Source organism: Amborella trichopoda, chromosome 13, assembly GCF_054954075.1.
Source record: "Amborella trichopoda isolate Santa Cruz 75 chromosome 13, AtrichopodaSantaCruz75HAP2 v2.0, whole genome shotgun sequence".
Classification (NCBI taxonomy): domain Eukaryota; kingdom Viridiplantae; phylum Streptophyta; class Magnoliopsida; order Amborellales; family Amborellaceae; genus Amborella; species Amborella trichopoda.
In genome coordinates this window covers 11,314,643-11,339,681 of record NC_142348.1, presented here as the reverse complement: position 1 = coordinate 11,339,681, position 25,039 = coordinate 11,314,643, and the positions used below count along the sequence as shown (strand labels likewise).

The window sequence follows — 25,039 nt, the reverse complement described above, 5'->3', positions numbered from 1 at the left end:
CTGAAACCATTAAATACAATCACTTTCAATAACATTTCTAAAATAACCAGTCCAATATTTTGGGCTCAAATTTAGAAAGGTAGCAGTTCGTAAAGACATTCTAGCATAATTGCCAGTTTAATATGTATAGAAAAACTCTTATACAATTTCAAGAATATAAAATTATTACAATTTATGGGATGTCAATTCACAAATCAATATTTCACAGACAATGCTACAATCAATTGCAAAAAATATCAGTTTTCAAATAATAAGGCAGTCATTTGCACATGAAATTTACAATGTCTAAATATTAAAAAACAGTAGAAAGAAATCTCACAATTTTACTAACAGCAGAAATATCACATTTATTTCTAATAATTTTACAATATCTAAAATTTTCTAACAATAGATAAGAAAAATAAATAAATTTATTTCTAAGAATTTACAGCATTTAAAATTTCTAACATAAATACAATATCACAATTTTATTAAACAGATTATTTTTCAAAATAAAGAGGTCGCTTGTGCATAAAATTTATTGCGCTTAAAATTCATGATAATAAGCAGAAATAATTATTTCATTTCATTTTTAAAAAGAACAGATTATTTTTCGAGACAATGAGGTCACTTATACACAAAACTTATAAAATAAAGATCCTGGACGAAAATGTCACTATTTATTAAAAACAGACTATATTTCAGGAAGATGATGTCACTTACTTTAATTCTGAAATTGAGGGAGCATCCGTTTTGGATGTGGGCTTATCATATGTGTTATTGTGGTCTCTTGTGTACGGTTCATAGACCATGTTTAGAGAGAGAGGTTATAAATGGAGAAGGTCCAGTACAGAGACTTGTGGTTGGGTAGAGGAGATAAGCGAAATAATCTCCTTTGTTGTTGAAGAGGAGGATGCTTCTTGAGGGAGGGTTGATGAGCTGTTAATGAGAGAAAAAGAGAAGCGCCTTGACCCAAAAACGCAGAGAGAGAGAAAGGGAGAGACAGGCTAATAAAAACGATACACCTTAGATGCAAGGTGTTGCTTAAAGAGGTGTACTTATAAAACTTTAAGTGGTGGACCTAAGGTCCACCCAAGTAGAATTGAACCCTCAAATATATTAACAATAAAGTCGTTTATTTATTGTTAATATAAAAGCAACAATATCCTAACGGTATATTAGTATTATTATTATTATTATCATTACTAATATATGCTTATTATTTTATTTATTTATTTTTTGTATTTATTTCTGTTAACACCATTAATATTATTATTATATATATATATTTTTTGTTTTCAAAGTTTAGGATTGTTACATTCTTCCCCCCTTAAAGAAATTTAGTCCTCTAAATTTATGTACCTGATTACTGAAAAAGATAGGGATATTTTTCTCTGATATCGTCTTCTCGTTCCCAAGTCGACTCATCTCTTGAATGGTACTGCCATAATATACGGACCAAAGGAATCTCCTTCTTACGCAACACTTGTACCCTTCTATCCAGTATCAAAATTGGTTGTTCAATGAAGGATAGTTCCTTTCTGATCGGTAAAGGTTCATATTTCAAGATATGGGATGGGTCAGGCTGATATTTTGTAGTGAAGATACATGGAAGACATTATGGACATTTACCAATTCGGATGGTAAGGCAAGTTTATAAGCGACACCTTCGATTATTTCTAGGATTTCAAATGGTCCGATGTAACGTGGGCTCAGCTTTCCTTTCTTTCCGAATCTCATAATGCATTTTATTGGTGAGATTTTTAGGAAAACTCGATCACCTTCCTCAAATTCAAGATCTCTCATTCGGTTATCGGCATAACTCTTTTACCAACTCTGAGCTGTCCTGAGCCTTTCACGAATTAATGCTATCTTATCTGAGGTTACCAGGACAATTTCTGGCCCCAAAAGCTTTCTTTCACCAACCTCGTCCCAACATATGGGTGACTTGCATTTCCTTCTATACAAGGCTTCATATGGTGCCATCTGAATACTGGCTTGAAAGCTATTATTATAAGCAAACTCAATCAGGGATAAATGGTCATCCCAGCTTCCTGTAAAGTCAATGACACAGGCCCTCAACATATCTTCCAGTGTTTGGATGGTCCTCTCCGATTGTTCATCAGTTTGGGGGTGAAAGGCAGTGCTGAAGGTGAGTCTCGTCCCCATGGCTGATTGTAGCCTAGCCCAAAATTTAGAAGTAAACCGAGTATCCCTGTCCGATACAATACTGACCGGAACTCCATGCAACCGTACATTTTCCTTAATGTACAACTGAGCCAGTCGATCCAAAGTGTACGTCGTGCGAATCGGCAGAAAATGAGCAGCTTTGGTCTGCCGGTCTATAATGACCCAAATGCTATCATGTCTTGAATTTGTTCTAGGCAAGCTAGAGACAAAATCCATAGAGATGTGCTCCCACTTCCATTCTGGCAAGGGTAAAGGCTGCAACAACCCAGTGGGCCTTTGATGCTCAGCTTTTACTTGCTGGCATGTTCGGCACTTAGACACAAATAACGCTACATCTTTTTTCATATTATTCTACCAAAAGGTTTTCTTCAAGTCTTAATACATTTTAATACTTCCGGGATATAACGTATAACGAGAGTGATGTGCTTCTTCCAAAATAGCTTTTTTCACACTCTCATCATTTGGGACACATACCTGACCTTTGAATCTTAGCAAATCCTCACTACATATAGAGAATTCATCCCTTTTTCCTTGCTTCACTTCTTTTATAATTGTTATAAGCTGAGGGTCTTTCTTTTGTGCCGATCGGATCTGTTGGATTAATTGGGGTTCTACCTTAATGTTGGCAATCATACTTACCACACCATTAATGGATGGAGTCGGATGCCAATCCACTATTTCCTCTAACAATCTCATTTCTTGGATCATTAGATGAGCAAAGATTCTCGTAGATTTTCTACTTAGAGCGTCAGCCACAACGTTCGCTTTTCCTGAATGATAATGGATTGTACAATCATAATCTTTTAAGAAATCCATCCATCTTATCTATCGCATATTTAAATCCTTCTGAGAGAGGAGATATTTCAAGCTCTTATGATCCGTGTATATTTCGAATTGCTCACCATATAGATAATGCCTCCATATTTTCAAAACGAATACTATTGCAGCCAGCTCCAAGTCATGAATTGGATATTTTTTCTCATATTCTTTCAATTGTCTGGATGCATATGCTACTACTTTCCTATATTGCATAAATACACAGCCCAGGCCTTTATGTGAAGCATCACTATAAATCACAAATCCCCCACTCCCCTCAGGAATAGTTAAAATAAGTGCTGAAGTTAATCAAACTTTTAGTTCTTGAAAACTCTCCTCACATTCACTTGTCCACTCAAATTTGACATTTTTCTGTGTCAATCGAGTTAATGGGGTTGCGATTCGAGAAAATCCTCCTACAAACTTTCTGTAATATCCTGCCAATCCCAAAAAGCTTCGAACTTCAGTCATATTTCTTGGTTGTTTCCAATTAACAACGGCTTCAACCTTTGAAGGATCAACTGATAGACTTTCCTTTGATATGACATATCCTAAAAATGTCACTTGTTCAAGCCAAAATTCACATTTACTAAGTTTGGCATACAATTTCTTTTCTCTTAATATTTGCAATACCATTCTTACATGCTGCTCATGTTCTTTCTGATTCTTGAAATAAATTAAAATATCATCAATGAATACCACAATAAATTTATCCAAAAAAGGCTTAAAGACCCGATTTATCAAATCTATAAATGTAGCCGGTGCATTGGTTAATCCAAAAGGCATGACTAAAAATTCATAATGGCCATACCTTGTTCTGAAAGCTGTCTTGGGAACATCTTCACTTTTAATCTTAAGCTGATAATATTCAGATATAAGATCAATTTTTGAAAATACTTGTGATCCTTGTAATTGATCAAATAAATCATCAATTCTAGGTAATGGATACTTATTTTTCACTGTCACTTGGTTCAACTGTCTATAATCAATACACAATCTCATAGTCCCGTCTTTCTTTTTAACAAACAATACCGGAGCACCCCAAGGTGACACACTGGGCCTGATAAATCCTTTATCTAATAATTCTTCCAATTGTTGTTTCAGTTCCTTAGGTTCTGCAGGTGTCATTCTGTAAGGTGCCTTAGAAATTGGGGCCACCCCTGACAATAATTCAATAGAGAATTCAATTTCCCTGTCAGGCGGTAATCTTGGCAATTCTTTCGAAAAAACGTCGAGAAATTCTTGGATAACCGGAATAGTATCCAAATTTATCTCTTCCTTCATATCTTCTTTGATATAGGCAAGAAAGCCTTGACACCCTTTTCGAAAGAGACGATTAGCTTGAATACAGGAGATTAAATATGATGGGGAGTCTTCTTTGATACTATTGAAGTAAAATACTGTTTGATTTGGAATACTAAAGGTAACCATTTTCATATAACAATCAATACTTGCATGGTATGCAGAAAGCCAATCCATGCCTAAGATTACATCGAAATCTTGAATTTCCAGGAGTATTAAATCAACCAACAGTTCCTTTTCTTCTATCTTAATTACACATGATTTGTACACTATATTGGTGTCAATTGAATTTCCCATCAGTATGGCTACCTCTAGAATATATTCTAATTGTTTTGGTTCTACCTTTAAGTGGCATGCAAAATGTGGTGACACAAATGAATGAGTAGATCCATGATCAATCAAAACATGAGCTACTTTTTGAAAGATAATAAGAGTACATTGGATCACTGATTTTGAGGCCTAAGCGTCTTGCTCGGTGATCGCAAATACTCTTCCCTTCATCTGAGGCTTTTGAGCTATCTCTCTTTGCTTTGGAAGCTGTTGCATCTGTAAGTTAGGATATTGCCTAATCTGATGTCCCAATTTTCCACATTTAAAACAAGCTCCGGTATTCCAATAACAAGGGCTGGATCCATGATTTTTCCCACATTTTTTACATGGTTCTATTGGGCTTTGAAGTGGTAAGGGCCTTAGCTTCTTGTTTGGCCTTTCAAACTGTTGTCGATTAGACGATATGGGTCTAACATGACTTTTCTGATTTTTTGTCTTTTGGTAATCTTCGAAATCTTTTTCGACAATTTGGGCTCGATCCACTATTTCAGCATAAGTTCTCAATTTCAGGACTGATATTCTGCTTCTAATAGCTGGTCTGAGACCCCTTTCAAATTTCTTCACCTTTCTTGCCTCATTGTTAATCATATGTGGTGCAAACCTGGCCAATTCAGTGAACTTGGCCTCGTCCTGTGGTACTGTCCGGTTTCCTTGGATTAACTCCAGAAATTCTATTTCTTTTTGGTCTCGAATAAAATCTGGGAAATACTTTTCATTAAATGCCTCTAGAAATACTTCCCAAGTCAATGGTTTATTTGCTTTGACTAATACTCCTTTTGCCATTGGCCACCAGTGTTGTGCTTCACCTTCTAACATAAAAACTGCTAAGGCCACCTTCCTATCATCAAGACATTCCATAACCTCGAATATTTTCTCCAATTGCATAATCCATCCCTCGGCTTCTAGTGGGTTTACAACACCCTTAAAAGAATGTGGGTTTAATTTTTTAAATTATTCGATATCACTCCCACCATTTTCCGTAACTGACTGCTTGGGTGAATTGTTGTTTTCCATCTGATGTTGCATTAGAGCAACCATATTTTCCAAGGCTTTGTGAATTCCTTCCATATTAGCTTCAGCTATTCTGGATCTTGACTTCGTCCCAGTCTGTAAACGCACTAAATGTGATTTTAAGTACATTCTTTTTAAATTACATATGAATCTTAAACCTATTGCTCTGATACCATAATTGTCACACCCCAAGAATTTACAATACTGATATTCCTGAGATGTGACAGTCAAAACATATATACATTTCTTGATAGGACAAATTTACAGTGGCGAATTCTTACAAAGTAACAAAAGAACGCTTAGGCACAACTACAATATCTTCCAAGGTTGATCCTAACGAGTACTCAAAATGAAACCGCAATTATCTTGAAAATGTTTACCATAGTTTGATGAGTTTGGCTACTTAGTAAGTGATCATCATAATCCTAAAAATAATCATCGATGAAAGATATCAATATTTCAAAAAAGGAGATCTATTAACAGAAATGCATTAACAATTTCACTTTAAAAAATGCACAATTAAATATAATCTGAGTGATTGAAATGCATATAACATTTTAACGGCAGTGCATAATTCAAAGGATTTTACAAAATATCCTACTGGCATCTTAAGTAGATCACTTATATACCCCATCAGCGTCCTGATGGGTCCACTTAATCCTTTTCGGCATCCCAGATAGGTCCACTTAATCCCTGCAGGTCCACTTATACCTCACCGGCATACCGGATGAGTCCACTTAATCCCCTACCGGCGTCCCGGATAGGTCCACTTATACCTCACCGGCGAACCGGATGAGTCCACTTGCATACTTAAAATATTTCCAAATTTCTTTAAACATTCGAAAGCAGCAATATCATGTACTCAACATATCACTAAAATCATTAATATGAATTTCACTGAAACCATTAAATACAATCACTTTCAATAACATTTCCAAAATAACCAGTCAAATATTTTGGGCTCAAATTTAGAAAGGTAGCAGTTCGTAAAGACATTCTAGCATAATTTTCAGCTTAATCTGTATAGAAAAACTCTTATAGAATTTCAAGAATACGAAATTATTACAATTTATGGGATGTCAATTCGCAAATAAGCATTTCACAGACAATGCTACAATCAATTGCAAAAAATATCAGTTTTCAAATAATAAGGCAATCATTTGCACATGAAATTTACAATGTCTAAATATTAAAAAACAGTAGAAAGAAATCTCACAATTTTACTAACAGTAGAAATATCACATTTATTTCTAATAATTTTACAATATCTAAAATTTTCTAACAATAGAAAAGAAAAATAATTATTTCTAAGAATTTACAGCATTTAAAATTTCTAACATAAATACAATATCACAATTTTATTAAACAGATTATTTTTCAAAATAAAGAGGTCGCTTGCGCATAAAATTTATTACGCCTAAAATTCATGATAATAAGCAGAAATAATTATTTCATTTCATTTTTAAAAGGAACGGATTATTTTTCGAGACAATGATGTCACTTACACACAAAACTTATAAAATAAAGATCCTGGACGAAAATATCACTATTTATTAAAAGCAGACTATATTTCAAAAAGATGATGTCACTTACTTTAATTCCGAAATTGAGGGAGCATCCGTTTTGGATGTGGGCTTATCATATGTGTTATCGTAGTCTGGTGTGTATGGTTCATAGACCATGGTTAGAGAGAGAGGTTATAAATGGAGAAGGTCTAGAATATAGAGTTGTTGTTGGGTGGAGGAGATAAGCGAAATAATCTCCTTTGTTGTTGAAGCATAGGATGCTTCTTGAGGGAGGGTTGACGAGCTGTTAATGAGAGAAAAAGAGAAGCCCCTTGACCCAAAAACGCATAGAGAGAGAAAGAGAGAGACATGCTAATATAAACGATACACCTCATATGCAAGGTGTTGCTTAGAGGTGTTCTTATAAAACTTTAAGTAGTGGACCTAAGGTCCACCCAAGTAGAATTGAACCCTCAAATATATTAACAATAATATCGTTTATTTATTGTTAATATAAAAGCAACAGTATCCTAACGGTATATTAGTATTATTATTAGTATTATCATTACTAATATATATTTATTATTTTATTTATTTATTTATTTGTATTTATTTCTATTAATACCATTAATATTATTATTATATATATTTTGTTTTGTTTTGAAAGTTTAGGATTGTTTCACCTAGTGAATAGGCAAATGCTTTTTACCTTTCAGGAAATATGTTATCTGCTCATATCAGAGCAAATTGCACACTTGCTCCCGTGGGCATGACATTATTTTGAGGAGATTTTTTTGTTTTTATTTCTAAGTAAATCTTATTTTTATGTAAATCAGTGGGGGAGTGGGCATGTTGTTGGCCGTTGAAACACACAAATTTGAATATCTTCTGAAGGTGTTTTAGGTGCTCCATGGGCATCACATTATGTCGAGGAGATTCTTTTTGAATGCAAGACACAAGAATTTCACTTATTGTGTCTATGCTTCAATAGATTGTCTGAAAATTTAACTATGCTATGACCTGGTATTTATCATTTTGCGACCAAAAATGTATACAGAAAAATAAGTCGCAAGGTATCAAACAATCAATACATCATGCTTTTTCTTGCCATTGCAAACTTTCAGTAAGTAATCACTAGTTCCCTTTCTATTACCAAATCACCTCAAAATCCCTTGTTTTTTCTTTGTTGGCAATCTATAGGCAAAGAATCTGAACTCCGGCTAGGATGATGCAATGAACTTAGAAATCCAAAGCGCTCTGAAATCCGGCATGTTCTAAATGCTGGAAAATACAAATGCAGACCAATTACGACCAATTCAGGTTGTCGAAACAAATTTCAATGAGAATCCGCTCGAATCAGGTCCCCAAATGCTACCAAAACAAATATCCAGATGGACTTCTGTCAATTTGGGATGCAAAAACACAAGAAATGTTGGTTTCTTTACCACTCAAGTCTTCCTATCGCCTAATGCTTTCTTCTGTGTAAATTTTTTGAGAGAAGAAATTGCATTTCTTACTTTGTTTTTATGAATGAAACAGTGTAGTTGCTAGAAGTTGGGAAAAGAAGGAGTATTGAGAGACACCGCGTTCGAACGGATTGGCTGCTTGGTGCTGATATTGAAGAGAGGTTCGAGACAGAGGAACGTTTGAGAGGAAGATTCAAAGAGAGATAGACATGGGTAGAAAATCAAAAGAGATAAATGGGATTTATGTGCCTTAGTTTTTCTATTTTAAATCTGTAACTGTGCAAACGGCAACAATTTAACTGATGAGTATGTCAAGTGAAGACAATCATATTGGGAAAGAGTACAAAGAGACCATTTACTTTTAATACAAGGAGGTCACAATCATTTTTGTCCATCAGATTTTAAATCGGATAGTTGTGAGTGTATCACTCTAAGTTCAAAAAAATTTTCTCAAACTTTGTGACACAACCAAGTCATCCAATTTGACATCTAATGGTTAGTACCAATTGTGACCCTATTGTACTAAAATTATTCTATTTAATAAACGCATCCATTTGGGAAATGCAAACCTCGAATGAGCTACTAATAAGAACAAGGTTTGATCAGGCTGTTTTTGGTTAATTTTGGATATTTTACCTTGAATTTTGTGTTTGGTTTTAATTTTCTTACTTTTTGCTTGAGTGAGGACATTCTAGATATTTTTCGTAAGTTGGGGTAGATTACTTAAGCGACTTTGAGTTAGTATAGTTTTTAGTCATATTTATAATTCTATATTGGAAAAATATATAATGAGACTATTTACCTTTAGTACAAGGTGGTCACAATTTATCTTGACCATCGGATGTGAAATTCGGTGGCTATATGTATTTCATTGACTATGCTCAAAGTTCAAAAGAAATTTTTTCGAACTTTGTCACACACAAACAGTTAAATTTCAAATCGGATGGTTGTAAGTAATTGTGACCTCCATGCTCTAAAGGTAAGTAGTCTCATTGCATACAATCCCATATATATTTGCTAGGGCATTAGTGTATAGTTCACGTGATTTTTAGATAAATAACACATAGCTTTAAGCTTGGTGAGCTTTAGTTAGGGCTTTGTGGTGGAGAAACCTCTGCTTTCTTTAATTGGGTGCATGTGTTTGCCTGAAATTTTCTTATTTTCTATTTTCCTCGTCGCATTTCTACATCAATCTATATTAGAGCAAACGAATCTATAGTAGCAAGGGCAAAAACCTTTAGTGAAGTCTAGGGTTTGATGAATTTAGTCAGGGTGTTTTAACAAAGAATTTGCTGATAGTATAGCTCAAAGGTTTACTACTTTCAGTCTAGAAGTTGATGATTTCGGCTAAGGCTTGCTCATTTTTTATTTAGGGTATACGATTTAACCTATGACAACAAAAAGGAGTTGGGGAATGGGTGCTCTCATTGACCTACCATGTGGTGTTAAAGATGACTAGATTGAGGATCTCAAGAGGGAGGTTCAGCAGCTTGCACAACCATTAACGGGTATCAATTATTGATCTTTCGGGTTAAGAAGACGTCGAGTTGTATCCTTTTGACTGTCGTGTTTCGTACGAAGAATTAAGGGATATAAGTCCTAAAAATGGAGTGCATTACTTTAAGGATGTCTATTTAGAAGTGGATATTCTTAATTTTGACAATAAGCCATAACCTAAAGAGTTTATTGATTGATTAGACGCTATAGAAAAGGTTTTGATTACAAAGTAAGTGCCCGTTCATAAAAAGGTGAAGACTATTACAATAAAATTGAAGAGAGGTGTTTCGGCATAGTTGGGACAGCTTAGGATTAAAAGAGAGAATGGGAAAGCGAAAAAAAAACATTTTATGATAAGAGAACCAAAAAGCCCCAATTCTTTTTACAATCCCTTTATTGGACGATGACTAACTCCTATCAAGGAGATAGGAGTGCGGTCGAATACATGAATGAATTTCGCCAGTTAATTGGCCTGAAGTGATATTTTAGAAAGGGAAGAACAGTCTATAACTCGTTATGTCGGTGGGTTAAAAAAAACCATGCAAGATGTGGTGTTGTTATAGTGTTATTCAACGTCACAAGCTCGTTGTTAAGGTTGCAGCTCAACAAAAGGACCCTCATCATGGTGAAACACAGTACCAGGTGGTACGGGCAATCATGGTGGTCTTTTAAGAGGAAAATGCAACAATTCTTTGGCTGACAAGGTTTTCGACCTGTTGGTTTATCCAAACAGCAGGCCAAGATGGGTGGTAAGGCTAGTTCCTTAATCAACGAAATAACAGTGCCCATAAATAGCAGGGCTTGAGCCATAAAAGTGAGCCAAAGGCCAGGCCACCATGGCTTGAGTGCTAGGCTAGGGCCAGGGCTGGGCCAAGCCACAATTGGATCAAGTCCATGATAGGGCCAGCCTGGCTTGGCACAGCCTGGCTTGGCACGGCTCAACTCTCTCTTTCTCTTGGTTTTCCTTTTTATTTTTTTTATTTTCATTTGTTTTTGGCCCAACCCAGCTCGAACCCTGATATGGCTAGGGCCGCGCCTAAGCTAAGGCCTCGACGCCCCACTTGTTGCTAGGCCGGATGTTAATTGACTCTTTATTGAATAATAAAAAAAAATCCTTGTAGTGTATTTGCAATAGTGAAAAGCACACACACAAAAAAGAAAAAATAGAGCAATAGAGAAAGTGGCTCTTCCCTTTACAAAATAACAAAAAAAAAAAAAGAAAAAAAAAAAGGGAGAGAGACTTAATAGGGAAAAATGCAGATTAAGAGGGTAGTTTAGCATTTCAGACAATTGCAGTTCAACATCTTTGATGTGTTTTTAACATCCTTCCAATGTACTTGGTAGACATCTAGGAATAGCAAACAAGAACAACATATTCGAAACAACGAAAAGACATATAATGAATTAACATGTATGAGAAAAATGAAAAAGATAAATAAAGAAAATGAAATTCGGGTTGAAATAAATGAAATCAAATCATAATCTTGTGAAAAAAGGAACTCAAATAAAAAAATAGAACAACCAATCTCTTAGGAAACACACAAACAAAAATAAGCTAAAAGGAGAACACTCGATATGAAAAAGCAAGTAAACAAAAAACAGAAAGGACCAAAGCATAAGATTCATAATGAAATGCTGAAAATTTGGAGGGGGGAAAGAAACTTAAACCTTGGAGGACATTGCGAAAATCATGACCTGAAGCTTTGTGTATAACTCATCTCATGCCTCCTATTCCGGCGCTTGAAATGCTTTCCTTTGGCACCAAAGTTCCTATTTTCCAGCAAGGCCAAGACGCTTGGGTCATTTTCTAGAGAGTGGGCACCAAATTCGTTGTTTTTCGGCAAGGCCAGGATTGGCAAATCAGGATAAATCAAATCCCTATTTCATGTGGTTAGCTCCTTGCAATAACAAATTCAATACCCTAAAATTGATTGCCAATTACGGAGAAGGAAATTTCAAGAAAACAAAAAGCCCAAGAACAATATTATGTAATTAATGCAAAAAAATATAAAAATAACAAATACAAATAAATTAAAAAACCACCCAACCACAACATAAGCAAAAGTAGAAGGGCAAGCTTTCTATGCTTCCCTTACAGCATAAAACTTATATACTTCCCCTTATCCAACCGTCCATTCTGAATGGAGGGCTAAGATGGCCCCAATCACAATGTCACATCTCTACACTATTTTATTTTTAACTTTTTTCTATAAACTATTTTGACACCAAATTTTGGTCGTCCAATCCTCTATTAAACTCGCACTAGCGAAAAATATTAAAAACACATTTCCAATAAAATAAAATGACCAAAATACCCCTAAAAGATTCAAGGGTATTTTGGTATTTTGGTCATTATATTTTATCAAAAAATTATTTTTAATATTTTTTTATCGATGCTTCCCAATGAGAAGATAGGACATACCAAATTTCATATTCATATAATTTGTATAAAAAAAATAAAAATAAAATACTTTAAGACATCGGATCTAAGATCAAACGGTGAGTGGCTCTCTTGATCAAAATTGGAGGGCTGGATGGTAAGGGAAGCATAGATCTCCTATGTTGTAGGAGAAGTATAGAAACCTTTCCCAAAGTAAAAAGCACACACTAATTTACGTGTTCACCGAAAACGAGCTACATACACCGGCAAAAGACAATGATACATTTACTCTCATAGAGGAAATTTACAAATTTCATGCGTTTTGTAGAGATTTAATTCACAATGGCAAAGGAAACACAAATTGATTTCTCCTATCACGACACCATCAATTGGCTTTATTTTTTGTCACCATCAACATGTAGAGGATAAAAACCAAGGTTTCATAAAAATAAGAGAAAGATCTAACTCTTTTCTCTTTGGAACACCACCCAAGGGATCTAACCCTTTTCTCTTTGGATATTTTCCTTGCTCACAGTTTTTCCATGTGTTTTCTCTATCAACAAAAACTACCTTTTATAAAAAAACCCATGGAGACCCACGTGATCATCTCTCTCCAACTCCTAATTATCATAGACTCTTAATTTCCATAGATTTTCTACATCGACTAGGATTTTATTTTCCATCTTTTAAGGTGTGGGAAAGTCGATCTATATCCCATAGGTCCAGGTGACTTTCCCTTAATCCAAAAGGATTTACACCCTATAAAATAGGATCTCCATAAATAAGGGAAATTAGTTATTCACAAAATACTACAAATATCTCAAGTTCCTTGATAATAAGAAACTTGGATTTATCGCTTTAACATTCTCCCACTTGAAGATATGTTTTCATTTTGACTTGTTTGCTCCAAGAAATTGTTACCCACCCGTTACTAATCATTAAGTAACCACACGCCTTAAGGAAGTCCTATTCCAAGTGAATTTCCTTTTCCCGATGGCCTTAGTCAACATATTTGCTAGATTATCATCAATATGAATTTTCTGCAATAAAATTTTTCTATCTTCTACCACATCACAAATATAGTAATACTGAACATCAATATGTTTAATCATGTCATGGAAGGCTGAATTTCTTGCTAGAAACATGACACTCTGATTATCACAATGCAGCGGTATATGTTCTTGCACAACTCAGAATTCACCAAGTAATATGTTTAGCCAAATTGCTTCTTTAGATGCATGGGTACGTGACATATACTCAACCTCTATAGAAGACAAAGCCACCATTGACTACAACCTTAATAACCAACTAACTGCACCAATTCTCAAAGAAAACCATACCCAGCAGTAGACCTTCTTTTATCCAAGTCACTTGTAAAATCTGCATCAATATAACTAGTGACTTTCAATTCTATTCCACTATAACGAATATCAGCATTGCATGTTCCCTTCAAATATCAATCCACTACACAGCAGTCCAGTGATCATGGTTAGGATTTGGTGCTAACCATAGCAAATGTGAGGCTCCCTATTACTGATGAATATGGTACTTGAGACATCTCAGTCTTCTATGCTTTGGTGCTAGGACACTGTTTCGAAGACCAGTTCTTATGCATAGAAAATTTGTTATTAACTGGTTTTACATTTTTTGTATTGAAGTGCTACATAACTCTCTTCATATAACTATTCTGAGTTAACTAGATTTTTTTGTTCTTCCTATCTCCAAGTGCACTCATCCTAAGAATTCGATTAATGACTCCTAAATCTTTCATCTCAAATTCTCTAGCCAACTGAGCTTAGGTGTTCCAATATTTTTTTTGTTTGGTCCTGCAACAATCATTTCACCAACATATAATAACAAGATGATAAAGCTTACATCACCATATATATGAATAGGTACAATGGTCAGCTTCACATCTACAAAATGAAAGCTTACATTACCATATCTATGAATAGGTAACAAGATGAAAGAGTAATATTGTTTGTACCGACACCTTAACGCCTATTTCAACACATACAAAGATTTCTTCTGCCTACAAACCAAATTATCTTTACTTCCTCAATAAAACCTTAGGTTGGGTCATATAAATTTCTTCTTTTAAGTCACAATGCAAAAATACAATTTTCACATTTAATTGTTCCAACTCTAAATAAAAACAATGGCCATAGACAACTCTAATAGTGGAAATACGCTCAACAGGAGAAAGAATCTTATCAAAATCTATACATGATTTCTATGTATAAGCTTTCACAACCAATCGAGCTTTGAACCTTCCAATAGTATCATCATGTCATTTCTTCTTCTTTAAGACCCACCAGCGACGAATTCCCTTTCGCTTCTCTGATAATTCGATGAGGTCTCATATTTTATTTTTTCGCAGGGTTTCCATCTCTTCTTCCATGGATGCTCTTCATTGACTGGCTTCATCGACCTCACATACTACACGAAAAGAAGCCGACTCACCCTCATTTGTTAGGCAAGCATAGGACAAGACATAGTCGTTAAGCCTCACAGTAGCCTTTTTAGGTCTATCAAATCTTTTTAATTCAAGACAACCAAAATATTCTGCAAGCTTTTGGACAATTTCAGGTTTTTGGTCCTGACCACTATCTCGCTAGTTCTCATAGATGCATTCCACTTCATCAGTTTTTGCATCTGGCTCATCTTTCTTTTTCTGTATAGAATTTTCATTGAAATAAAATCTCGACTAACTATAACCTTGTGGTTAGTCAGATCCTACGATCTATACCCCTTTGTACCACCAACATATTTAAGAAAAATACATTTCTTGGATTTTTCATCCAACTTAGCTCTTTTCTCTTTTGGAATCAAAGAGTATGCATCACACCCAAAAACGCGAAGGAAAGAATAATCAATAGGTTCACTTGTCCAAACATCTTTTGATATCTTGTAATCAATCGAAGAATTGGGAGATCTATTTAGTAGGAAATAAAATGAATGAACTACTTCAGCTCAGAAATATTGTTCTAACCCGGTAGTACTCAACATACACCTGACACACTCCATAATGGTATGATTAATTCTCTGAGCAATACCATTTTGCTGTGGTGTTCCAAGAACTGTTAATTGCCTAGCAATACCATGCTTACTACAAAAATTATTAAATTAACCAGAACAAAATTCTCCCCCATTATCAAATCTTAAACATTTGATGCTCGTGCCTTTCTGATTTTCTACCATTTCATCATCATTATATCCTTTTTGCAATTAATTGGGGTCGGCTAGACGAATTCTTATCCACCATTCTACTCTATTAAATGCCATGCCCTTAGTGATGCCATAAGTCCCCATATTTTTTTCGGACTACATCCAACCATGTCTTTTTAGGCTTATCCCTTGCCCTTTTCAGTCCTACTTGAACTAACTCGCACCTTCTAATTAATGTTGTACTTGGTCGGTGCCACACATGACTAGCTCACCTAAATTTACTTTCTCTCATCTTATTGCCTATTGGTGCCATACTTAAATTCTCCTGAATTGATCCATTTCGAGTTATATCCCTTATTGTCTTGCCACTCATCCATCTCAACATCATCATCTCCGTTACACTTATTTTATAGATATATTATTTTTTTTCGGCCCAATTTTCCACCACATATAGCAAAGTTGGCATCATCGTTGTCTTATAGAACTTACCTTTCAGCTTCATTAGTATGCAGCTATCACATAAAATTCCAGTTGCACATATCTGCTTCACCCACCAGCTTTAATTCTGTGTACGATATCTTCCTCAATCTCTCCATTTTCCTGGATTATCGACTCAAGATATCAAAAGTGCAGTCTTTTTTGTACTTACTGGCCGTCAATCTTAACTACTTCCTTGTCTCTACTCCTATTAAACTTGCATTCCATATATTGTCTTAGTACGACTAATTTTAAAACCTTAGATTTTAGGGCATCTCATCCTTCAATTTTTTGAAACAATTGGAGGCATTTGATTTCTTTTTTGGTATATAAACCCATATTTTTCTTGAAAAATCATCAATAAAAGTGACAAATATATGTAGCTCCCCCCATAGAAATAATAGGTGATTCAAATGGATCTGAATGAAGCAATTCTAAAAAATCCTTACTTTTAGCAGTGGATAAAATAAAATGTAATTTAGTATGCTTTTCCAAATAAGTCTAATTCATAAAAATCAAAATTAAAAGATTTTAAACCAGAGAGAAGATTTTTATTGAGAGGTACCTTGAGTCCACACTCACTCAAACGATACAAACATGATGCTATGTAATGACGGAATCCACCTTTGCAATATCAGCCTCTCCCAAATCTGTTTCTCCAACATGCCTGTACAAATTGCCTGTTAACTCTCCTTTTGTAACAAGTAATGCTCCTTTCGAAATTTTCAAACATTTTTTTCACCTATAAATTTGAAACCTTGCTAATTAAATTTTTCCAAGGACAAAAGACTTCTTTTGAGATTTGGAACATATCTGCCACTCATGATTGTGCATATGTCTCCATTGAACCTCTTGATTCTCACATCTCCAGCTCTCATTATTTTACATGAGTCTTTATTTTTGATGTAAATAATACCTCCATCACATGGTTGGTACTATAAAATTAATCCATAAATGGAGTCATATGAAAGGATGCACCTGAATCAAGTAGCCAATACTGTAAAAATTCATCCCTGTCTAAAGACAAACTTCTCCATCTTCAGAAAACTCATTTTCTTTTGCTAAATTTCCTTGAGAACCACTTGAATTAGGCTTCTTATTAGAATCAAATTTATGGGCTTCCTAGTTCCCTTTTTGTGCCTTACAATCTTTTCTCACATGGCCTAATTTTTCACAAGTCCAACACTTCACTTTCTTACGCCTTCTTGATTTTGATCTTGACTGATCTCTTCATGTAGTTCTCTCAGTTGATCTTTCTCGTGCTATAAACATATTCCCAGAGGAATCTTGATCAGACTTTCGACTAAACTCCTCTGTCAGAAGTGCTGAACCAATGGAACCAAATTCAAGAGATTTCACATTACTGAGATTCATGATCTATCTATCGTAATATTCTGACATAAAACAAAGTAAAATAACTGCTTTGGCTTCTTCATCAGTTTTTACATCTAGTGACATCAACTTGCAAATCAAGGCATTCAACTCATTTAAGTGCCGTTGCAAATATGTACTATCACTCCTCATGAGATTATTAAGTTTCTGACGAATAAAAACTTTATAAGGAAGAGACATACCTTCATAAATATTTTTTAGCCTGTTCTAAAAATATTTCATAGTGGTTTCTGAGGAGATATTGAATAAAATGGACTTATCAAGCTCCAAGAAAATATCCGCCCTTGCCAATTCGTCATTCTCATCAAATTTCTCATCATCCATCTTTGCGAGTTTATTTTCTTTGATTTTTAAAGCTACTACACAGCCATCATTCACCAACACCGCATGCATATTTAATTTCCAGGTTGAGAAATCTGAAACGTCAAATTTCATATATGGTTGAACTTCCTCCAGCCATATTAAAAGATCTATGATATGCTACAAACCTTGTGCCCAGCAAGAAACTAAAACCCTAAGGCCCTGTTATTAATTATAGATGCTAAAAACCAATGTTTGGCAAAAATAAATGAAATAAAAATAGTGTAGAAATATAAAAGGAGAGGGACACCAAGATTTACGTGTTTAGACAAGTTGCTTACATCCATGGGGAAGCAAAGTTTTCTTCTACAAATCAGAAAAGTACTATGCAAGCATGTAGAATACAAAGGATTACAAGCTCTCTCAAGCCCCAAAATACGATCTTTCACTCTCTAGAACACCCACCCAAGGACTTATGAACTAACCCTTTTTTCTTTGGATATTTTTCCGTAGTCACACTTTTTCCTTGTGTTTTGTCTCTCTACAAAAGTAAGGCCCACGTGATCACCTCACTCCAATTCTTAAGTCCCATGGATTTCTTATATCTACTAGAATTTTATTTCCCATCTTTTAAAAGTAGGAAAGTCAATCTATATCCCATAGGTTCAAGTGACCAGTGTTCGCAAAATTGAACCAGAATGGTTAATCGGACATGGGCCTGGAAGCGGTTTAACCGGCCTAATTGGTAAACCGGCCTATTCAACCGCTCTAGCAGAGCAAGTCCCGAGCGGTCAAAAAAATATTAAAAATATAAAAAATATAAAAAAATCTACTAAAATATGAAAAGCATTTAAAGAATGATTAAAAAAAAACACATTCAAATTAAGTTGAAAATTAATGAAAAAATGGATTTTAATCCATTTTATATTTTCTAAGTGCTATTTTTAAAATTTTCTATAACAGATGGGAAAATATAAAAGTGAGTATTAAAGACCAAAACAATTTTTAATTTTGACCATAATGCAAAGAATATTTAAAAATACATTACAAATCAAATTCCTTATTTTTGAGAATTTATATACATTTTTTTGATTTTTTTTTTTTAAATACCAGTTGATGACCCTAACCGCCCAAAACCGAAACCGGCCATTGCCTGTTTCCGATCTAACCGGACGGTTATCGGTTAGATCGGGTGATTTTGCGAACAATGCACGTGGCTTCCTCTTAACCCAAAAAGTTTACACCCTATAAAATAAGATCTCGATATACATAGAGAAATTAATTATTCATCAAATATCACAAATATATCAAGTTCTTTAATAATAGGAACCTTGGATTCATCGCTTTAACACAACCAATTCCATCACTACAAAGAATTACCGTTAAAATGCTGCCCAATGCAAGGACACAATAATGCTAAAGTTTGTGGAAAACCCAAATCTCTATCTCCCCAAACCTTCTCTTCCCTCTTATATGTTTTCTCTCTATGATGAACTTTTATTATCCTCTATAATATGCCATTTTTCATGTGATAAGAATATGCTTGATAAAAAAAGAATATTAAATGGGGGTAATTTTGCATCACCATCGTAACAGTCTCCACCTTGATGTACAATCACGCCATTGTGTTGCCAAACCATCACTCCTTTCCTTTTTTGAAACCAAAGGAATTTAGGTTCCATCCTAACTTCTCTATTTGAATGGGGCTTCATAAGCCTTACTTGTTTTCTGTCTTGATCTTGACTACTAGAATTCTTTCATCTTCAACAACCAACTGAATATAGTGATATTGAATTATCATGTGCCTTGACATCTCGTGGTGAAACAGTTTTCTGACCAAGTAAATACCACCCTTGTTATCACAAAATAGTTTCATGCGTTTACACATAACACCCATCTCACCCATCAATTCTTGGAGCCATACTGCTTCTTTTAATGCATCTATTGTTACCAAATATTTTGCCTCGGTAGTTGATTGTAATATTGTATTTTTTTATAGGTCCATTTGCAAATCAAAAAACAAATGCGATAGACCTACTTTGATGAAGATCACCGGTAGTTGAGTTATTACCCGTGGATACCCATCATCCTTTACATCAATCATATGAGTCAAACCATAATCTATATGGCCATGTATTATGTGTTAGTCCCAATAAAAAAATTAACAAATAAATAAATGAAATTGATAAAAAAACTTACTCTAATATATCATTAAATCACATAAGGGACTTAAGGTTCCATATTAAAACATATAGACCAAGCCATCCAGTGACAGGCTACCTTGAGAGTCATCTTTGGTGAATCACATTCACTTTGGATGTCTCACTTTCATCCTTCTCTTTTTCAACTTTACTTGAGGGGTTAACCTGTTTTCATAGAGAACCATTTGATTTGTAACTCTCACATTCATGGTCTATAAGAGTTGATAACCAATTATAACTATTGCCTTAATTCCCTTAAGTGCAGTTAATTAGGATTAACAAGTTGTCACCAAACTATTAATCCTTTGTAATGAGCTAAACATGTCAGTAGTCTACTGAGGACTTACATAATAGGATATCTAAGTATTCCCACAATTTGATAAAAGATATGTAGAAATTAAATAATTTTGTACATCTATAATATATAAAAACAATTCTTACAAGGAATCCAAGCACACCACTGGGTTTTCCCTCCAGTGACACTTGGTTTTCCTTTCAGTGCAACAACTTTTAAAAGCTCGAAAATAGATCCTAGTATGTGACATTGCATCATGTCAATCGCATGGGATTTTACATATATTATACAATATGGCTTTTGTACCGTTATTGAAAATTAAATTCATTAGAGAAAAGGGCATGTAGACCACATTCTAACATCTCCCACTTGGGCTGAAGGCCTTTTAACATCTTGTGCATGGTATTGCCTCATGCTTTCCACATACCCAGCCTGAAGACTCTTTGACATCTTGTACATGGCATTGCCTCATGTTTTCTATATGGGATTTCATATACCGAGCCTGAAGGTCTTTGACATCTTGTATATAGCATTGCCTCATGCTTTCCACAAGGGATTTCCATATAACCACCAATATAGTTTTATGCACCATTATTGGATTTCCAATAGGACTTATTTCAGTTCCATAGCTGCTACATGTTGTTAAATGTGTTAAAGTGTATTTCTAGAAACCATATTAGTTTTTATGTTATTTTATTATTAGTGTTGTAGTGAGGTTAAACTTGTAAGTTTGTGTAGTAGGAAGTTATTAAAGTACTAGTTGGTTAGTAGTTGTTGCAAGTGGGTAGTTTTTATAGTAAACATGGTTGTAAAAAACTTGTATTTAAAGAGAGGTGTGTGGTGAGAAAATTAGGTCACATGTATCAAAGTTAATCTTGTGTGTCAAGATTGTATTGCCATTGTGTACCCCATATTTTTCTTTAATGAATGTTTTTCTTCCACCTCATTTTGGTTGTTTTTCTTTTTTCTATTTGGTTGAGTCTTAGGTTAGTGTGACATTGTTACACTAATTGAGAAACATATTGTTCCGGTGTTGTGGCATTTACCTTTCTCTACATGGTATCAGAGCCACAAGGATTGTGGTGATATTATCTTGACTCCCTTAATGAAGAAGATCAATTGTCATTTTGAAGATGGATTCGAGTGGAAGGTTGAATGGTTTTATTATTGAGTTGGGAACTCAACTCAAGGTGGTCCTTCTATTTCCCAATTCTTATTAAAGATCAATAATATTTATTTGGAGATCTCTCGTTGATCCGGAAGAACCTATTTCGGTGGCATGAATGAAGCGATGCATCCTTCGTAGGTTAAAGAGGGAGTATATTCTCAATATTACCGCTATTCACGAGTGGACTATTCAACCTTCCTTAGGGGAATTTGATAATCTCTTTGGTGGTATCCTAAATGACCGGATTTTCAATTTCGAGAAATGATGGAGATAATCACGTATGCATTGTCTTCTTTCTAGAAAATCACTTTACGAGGGACTTGTTAAAGTATATTTTCTAGAAACCATATTAATTTTTATGTTATTTTATTATGAGTGATGCAATGAGGTTATACTTGTAAGTTTGTGTAATAGGAAGTTATGAAGCTATTAGGTGGTTAATAGTTGTTGCAAGTGGGTAGTTTTTGTAATAAATATAGTTGTAAAAAATATCTATTTAAAGAGAGGAGAGTGGTGATTAAATTTGGTCATATGTATCAAGGTTAATCTTATGTATCAAGATTGTAATGCCTTTTGTGTACCCTATATTTTATTTTAATGAATGTTTTTCTTCTGCCTTATTTTGGTTGTTGTTCTTCTTTCTATTTGGTTGTGAGTCTTGGGCTAGTGTGACATTATTGCACTAATTGAGAAGCAGATTGTTCTGGTGTTGTGTCATTCGTCTTTCTCTACAAATGTTTCTCGAATATGTCCCGACTCAAAGCCTTAGTCAATAGATCTGCAATCATATCATTTGAAGGTACACAATCAATTGTTATTTCTACATATTCTACTACATCTCGAATATGGTAGTACCTCTTACAAATGTACTTAGATTTAGAGTTTATTTTTTAATCCTTGGTAACGACAATGATTGCTTGATTATCACATAATATGTTTATAAGTAGGTGTGAGAACGGGTCGAATCCAGACCAGATCTTACAAGATTCGAATAGTATACATCATATCCAGGTCCAAATCGGATCCTAAAGATTCGGATCTAGATCCAGATCCTGGATATTCGGATTTGGATTTGGATCCAGATCCTGGATACTCGGATCTGGATACAGATCTAAATAGTAAACATCAGATCCGAATCCGAATAATATACCTCAGATTTGGATCCTGATATGGATCCGAATTATATATATACTATTTTAAAAAAATTATGTATACAAAATAAAAATTTACCATTTTAAAAAAAAAGCCTGTTGGATCCATATTGGATCCACCTGCGCCCAAATCTAATCCAGATTTCAATTCGGATCTAACTTTTGGATTCGTATCGGGATTTCATATCCAAATTTTGGGTCCACACCCGGATCTAAATAGGGTCCGAAATCCGAGTTTCAGATCCGGATCGGGTCAATTATCATCCCTATTTATAGGCCAGTTTTCGATACATTCTATCTTTTAATCCATGAGGAAATTCCTCAACCAAACAGCCTCTTGAGATCCTAAACTGCAAGCCACATATTCTGCTTGATGGATGATAAAGCAACACAATTTTGTTTTTGACTGCACCATGATACAACAGCTTCAACTGTGAAAATGAAACCCGAAGTGGATTTACTATCATCATAATCACCACTCCAATATGCATCAGAGTAACTCGGAGGCATTAGGGAAGAACCTTGATAGTGCAACTTGTATTTCTTTATTATTTGGATATCTTAATATGCTTTTTACTGCTTGATAGTGTATCATTATGGGGTTTCTTTGATATCGTATGTTAATATGGACTACCAAGGAAGAGAGCTCAGGAAAAAATTGCAACAACTGGTGAAGCCTCAATGTGGATCAATCTAATCAATAATTCTTTCACCCCTCTCAATAGATGAACCCATTGCAAGCAAGTAGAGTACAAGAGTTTTCAGTAGAAAAATTTCTCTCTCCAGATTTGGGGGGAAAAATATAGAAGAGTGATAATAATAAAATGGACTAAATAACAATAACTAAATAAAAAAATTGGACATACGAGAACAACAGAGGATAATACAATGTATTATCTCAGAAGGGGGAAAAATTTTGATTTTTGCAATAGAGTTTACTAGCCCTGTTTATAGTGCTTCGCAACAACTAAAATAAAAAAGGGAAAGAAGCACATACCCGGTAGACACAGCCATTACAATGTGCAACTAATGATCCAAGAAATAATTTTGGCAAGAGGTAGTCATATCTGTTAAGAAAAAAAAAGGCAATTTTGGCAAGAGACAACCATGTTTGTTAAAAAAAGAAGCAATTTTGGTAAGAAATAACCATATTTATAGAGAAAAAAAAAAGTCAATCTTTCCACCCATAATTATAGTAAGAAAACCGTCAAAATAAAAAAAAACGCTTAGCTAATGAGAAAAAAAAAAAACAGAGAAAATAAAAGAACCTTACCTTTTTTGGCTCCTCGTCTTGCTAGATATTTTCTCTCCTTCTTGGCTGTTGAAGATTTATTATATGGAGATTTGCCAAAAAAATTAAGAGAAAAACTATCATTTTGCAATGGATTTTAGAGAGAGAGGGTGCAGGCGTGCAGAGGGTTTCTCTTTTGTTTTGACGAGAGTTTTGGATGGGGCATATCTTTGGTCTAAAATGGGAGTATTAAAAATTGACAGAAATGCTCATGATAAGTATTTGGATATTTGAGCAATAAATTGGACTATATAGGTAGTGTATGGAAATCACTATAGAAGTGGTAAAAGACCTCAAAAAATAGCCCTGATTTTTTAATTTTTTTTATATTAGCACATAAAAATTGTCTTATGCAGATAGATTGTTCTAATAAGAGATCAATGAAAACAAAAACAAAAATAATAATATAGGCAATAATAATAATTTTGAAAAATGATCGAACAAGTTACATAAGGGAATAAGTGTATCAACGAGGCTCGGATACTATTGTTAGTCTCAATAATAAATGAATAAATAAAATCAATAAACAAATTACTCGGATCTGTCTTTAAATTACCCGAGGGACTTAAGGTTTCATACCAAAACCTATAGACTAAGCGATCTAGTGACAATCTACTCTGAAAGTCTTCTTTGGTCAATCATATTAACCTCGGATGTCTCATTTTCATCCTTCTCTTTTTCTCATTTACTTGAGGGGTTAACATCTTTTTATAGAGAACCATTTAGTTTGTAACTCTCATATTCATAGTCTATAGGAATTGAGAACCAAGTATAACTCCTGCCTTAATTTCTTTAAGTGCAACTAATTAGGATTAACAAGTTGTCACAAAACTGTTAATTTTTTGTAATAAGCTAAACCTGTTATTTGCCCACTAATGACTCACATAGTATGATGTCATCCAAGCATTCTTACAATTTGATACAAGATATTTAGAAATTCAATAATTTTGTAGATCTAGAATATAGAAAAAAAATTCTTACAAGGAATCCATACACACCATTGGGTTTTCCCTCTAATGATATTGGGTTTTTTCTCCATTGCAACATCCTATAAAGGCTCCAAAATGGATCCTAGTATATGACATTACCTTGTGTCAACCACATGGGATTTCACATATAC

General features: G+C 34.4%; 1 long non-coding RNA gene across 1 annotated transcript; it reads right to left on the bottom strand.

Annotated features, from left to right (window-relative positions):
* Positions 1 to 11,341: 11,341 nt before the first annotated feature.
* Positions 11,342 to 24,106, bottom strand: LOC148779032 (uncharacterized). Its single transcript, XR_016047737.1, has 3 exons — positions 23,902 to 24,106; positions 23,626 to 23,695; positions 11,342 to 11,866 (listed from the first exon to the last, which is right to left on the bottom strand). It is a non-coding gene; the product is annotated as an uncharacterized LOC148779032 (long non-coding RNA).
* Positions 24,107 to 25,039: the final 933 nt, after the last annotated feature.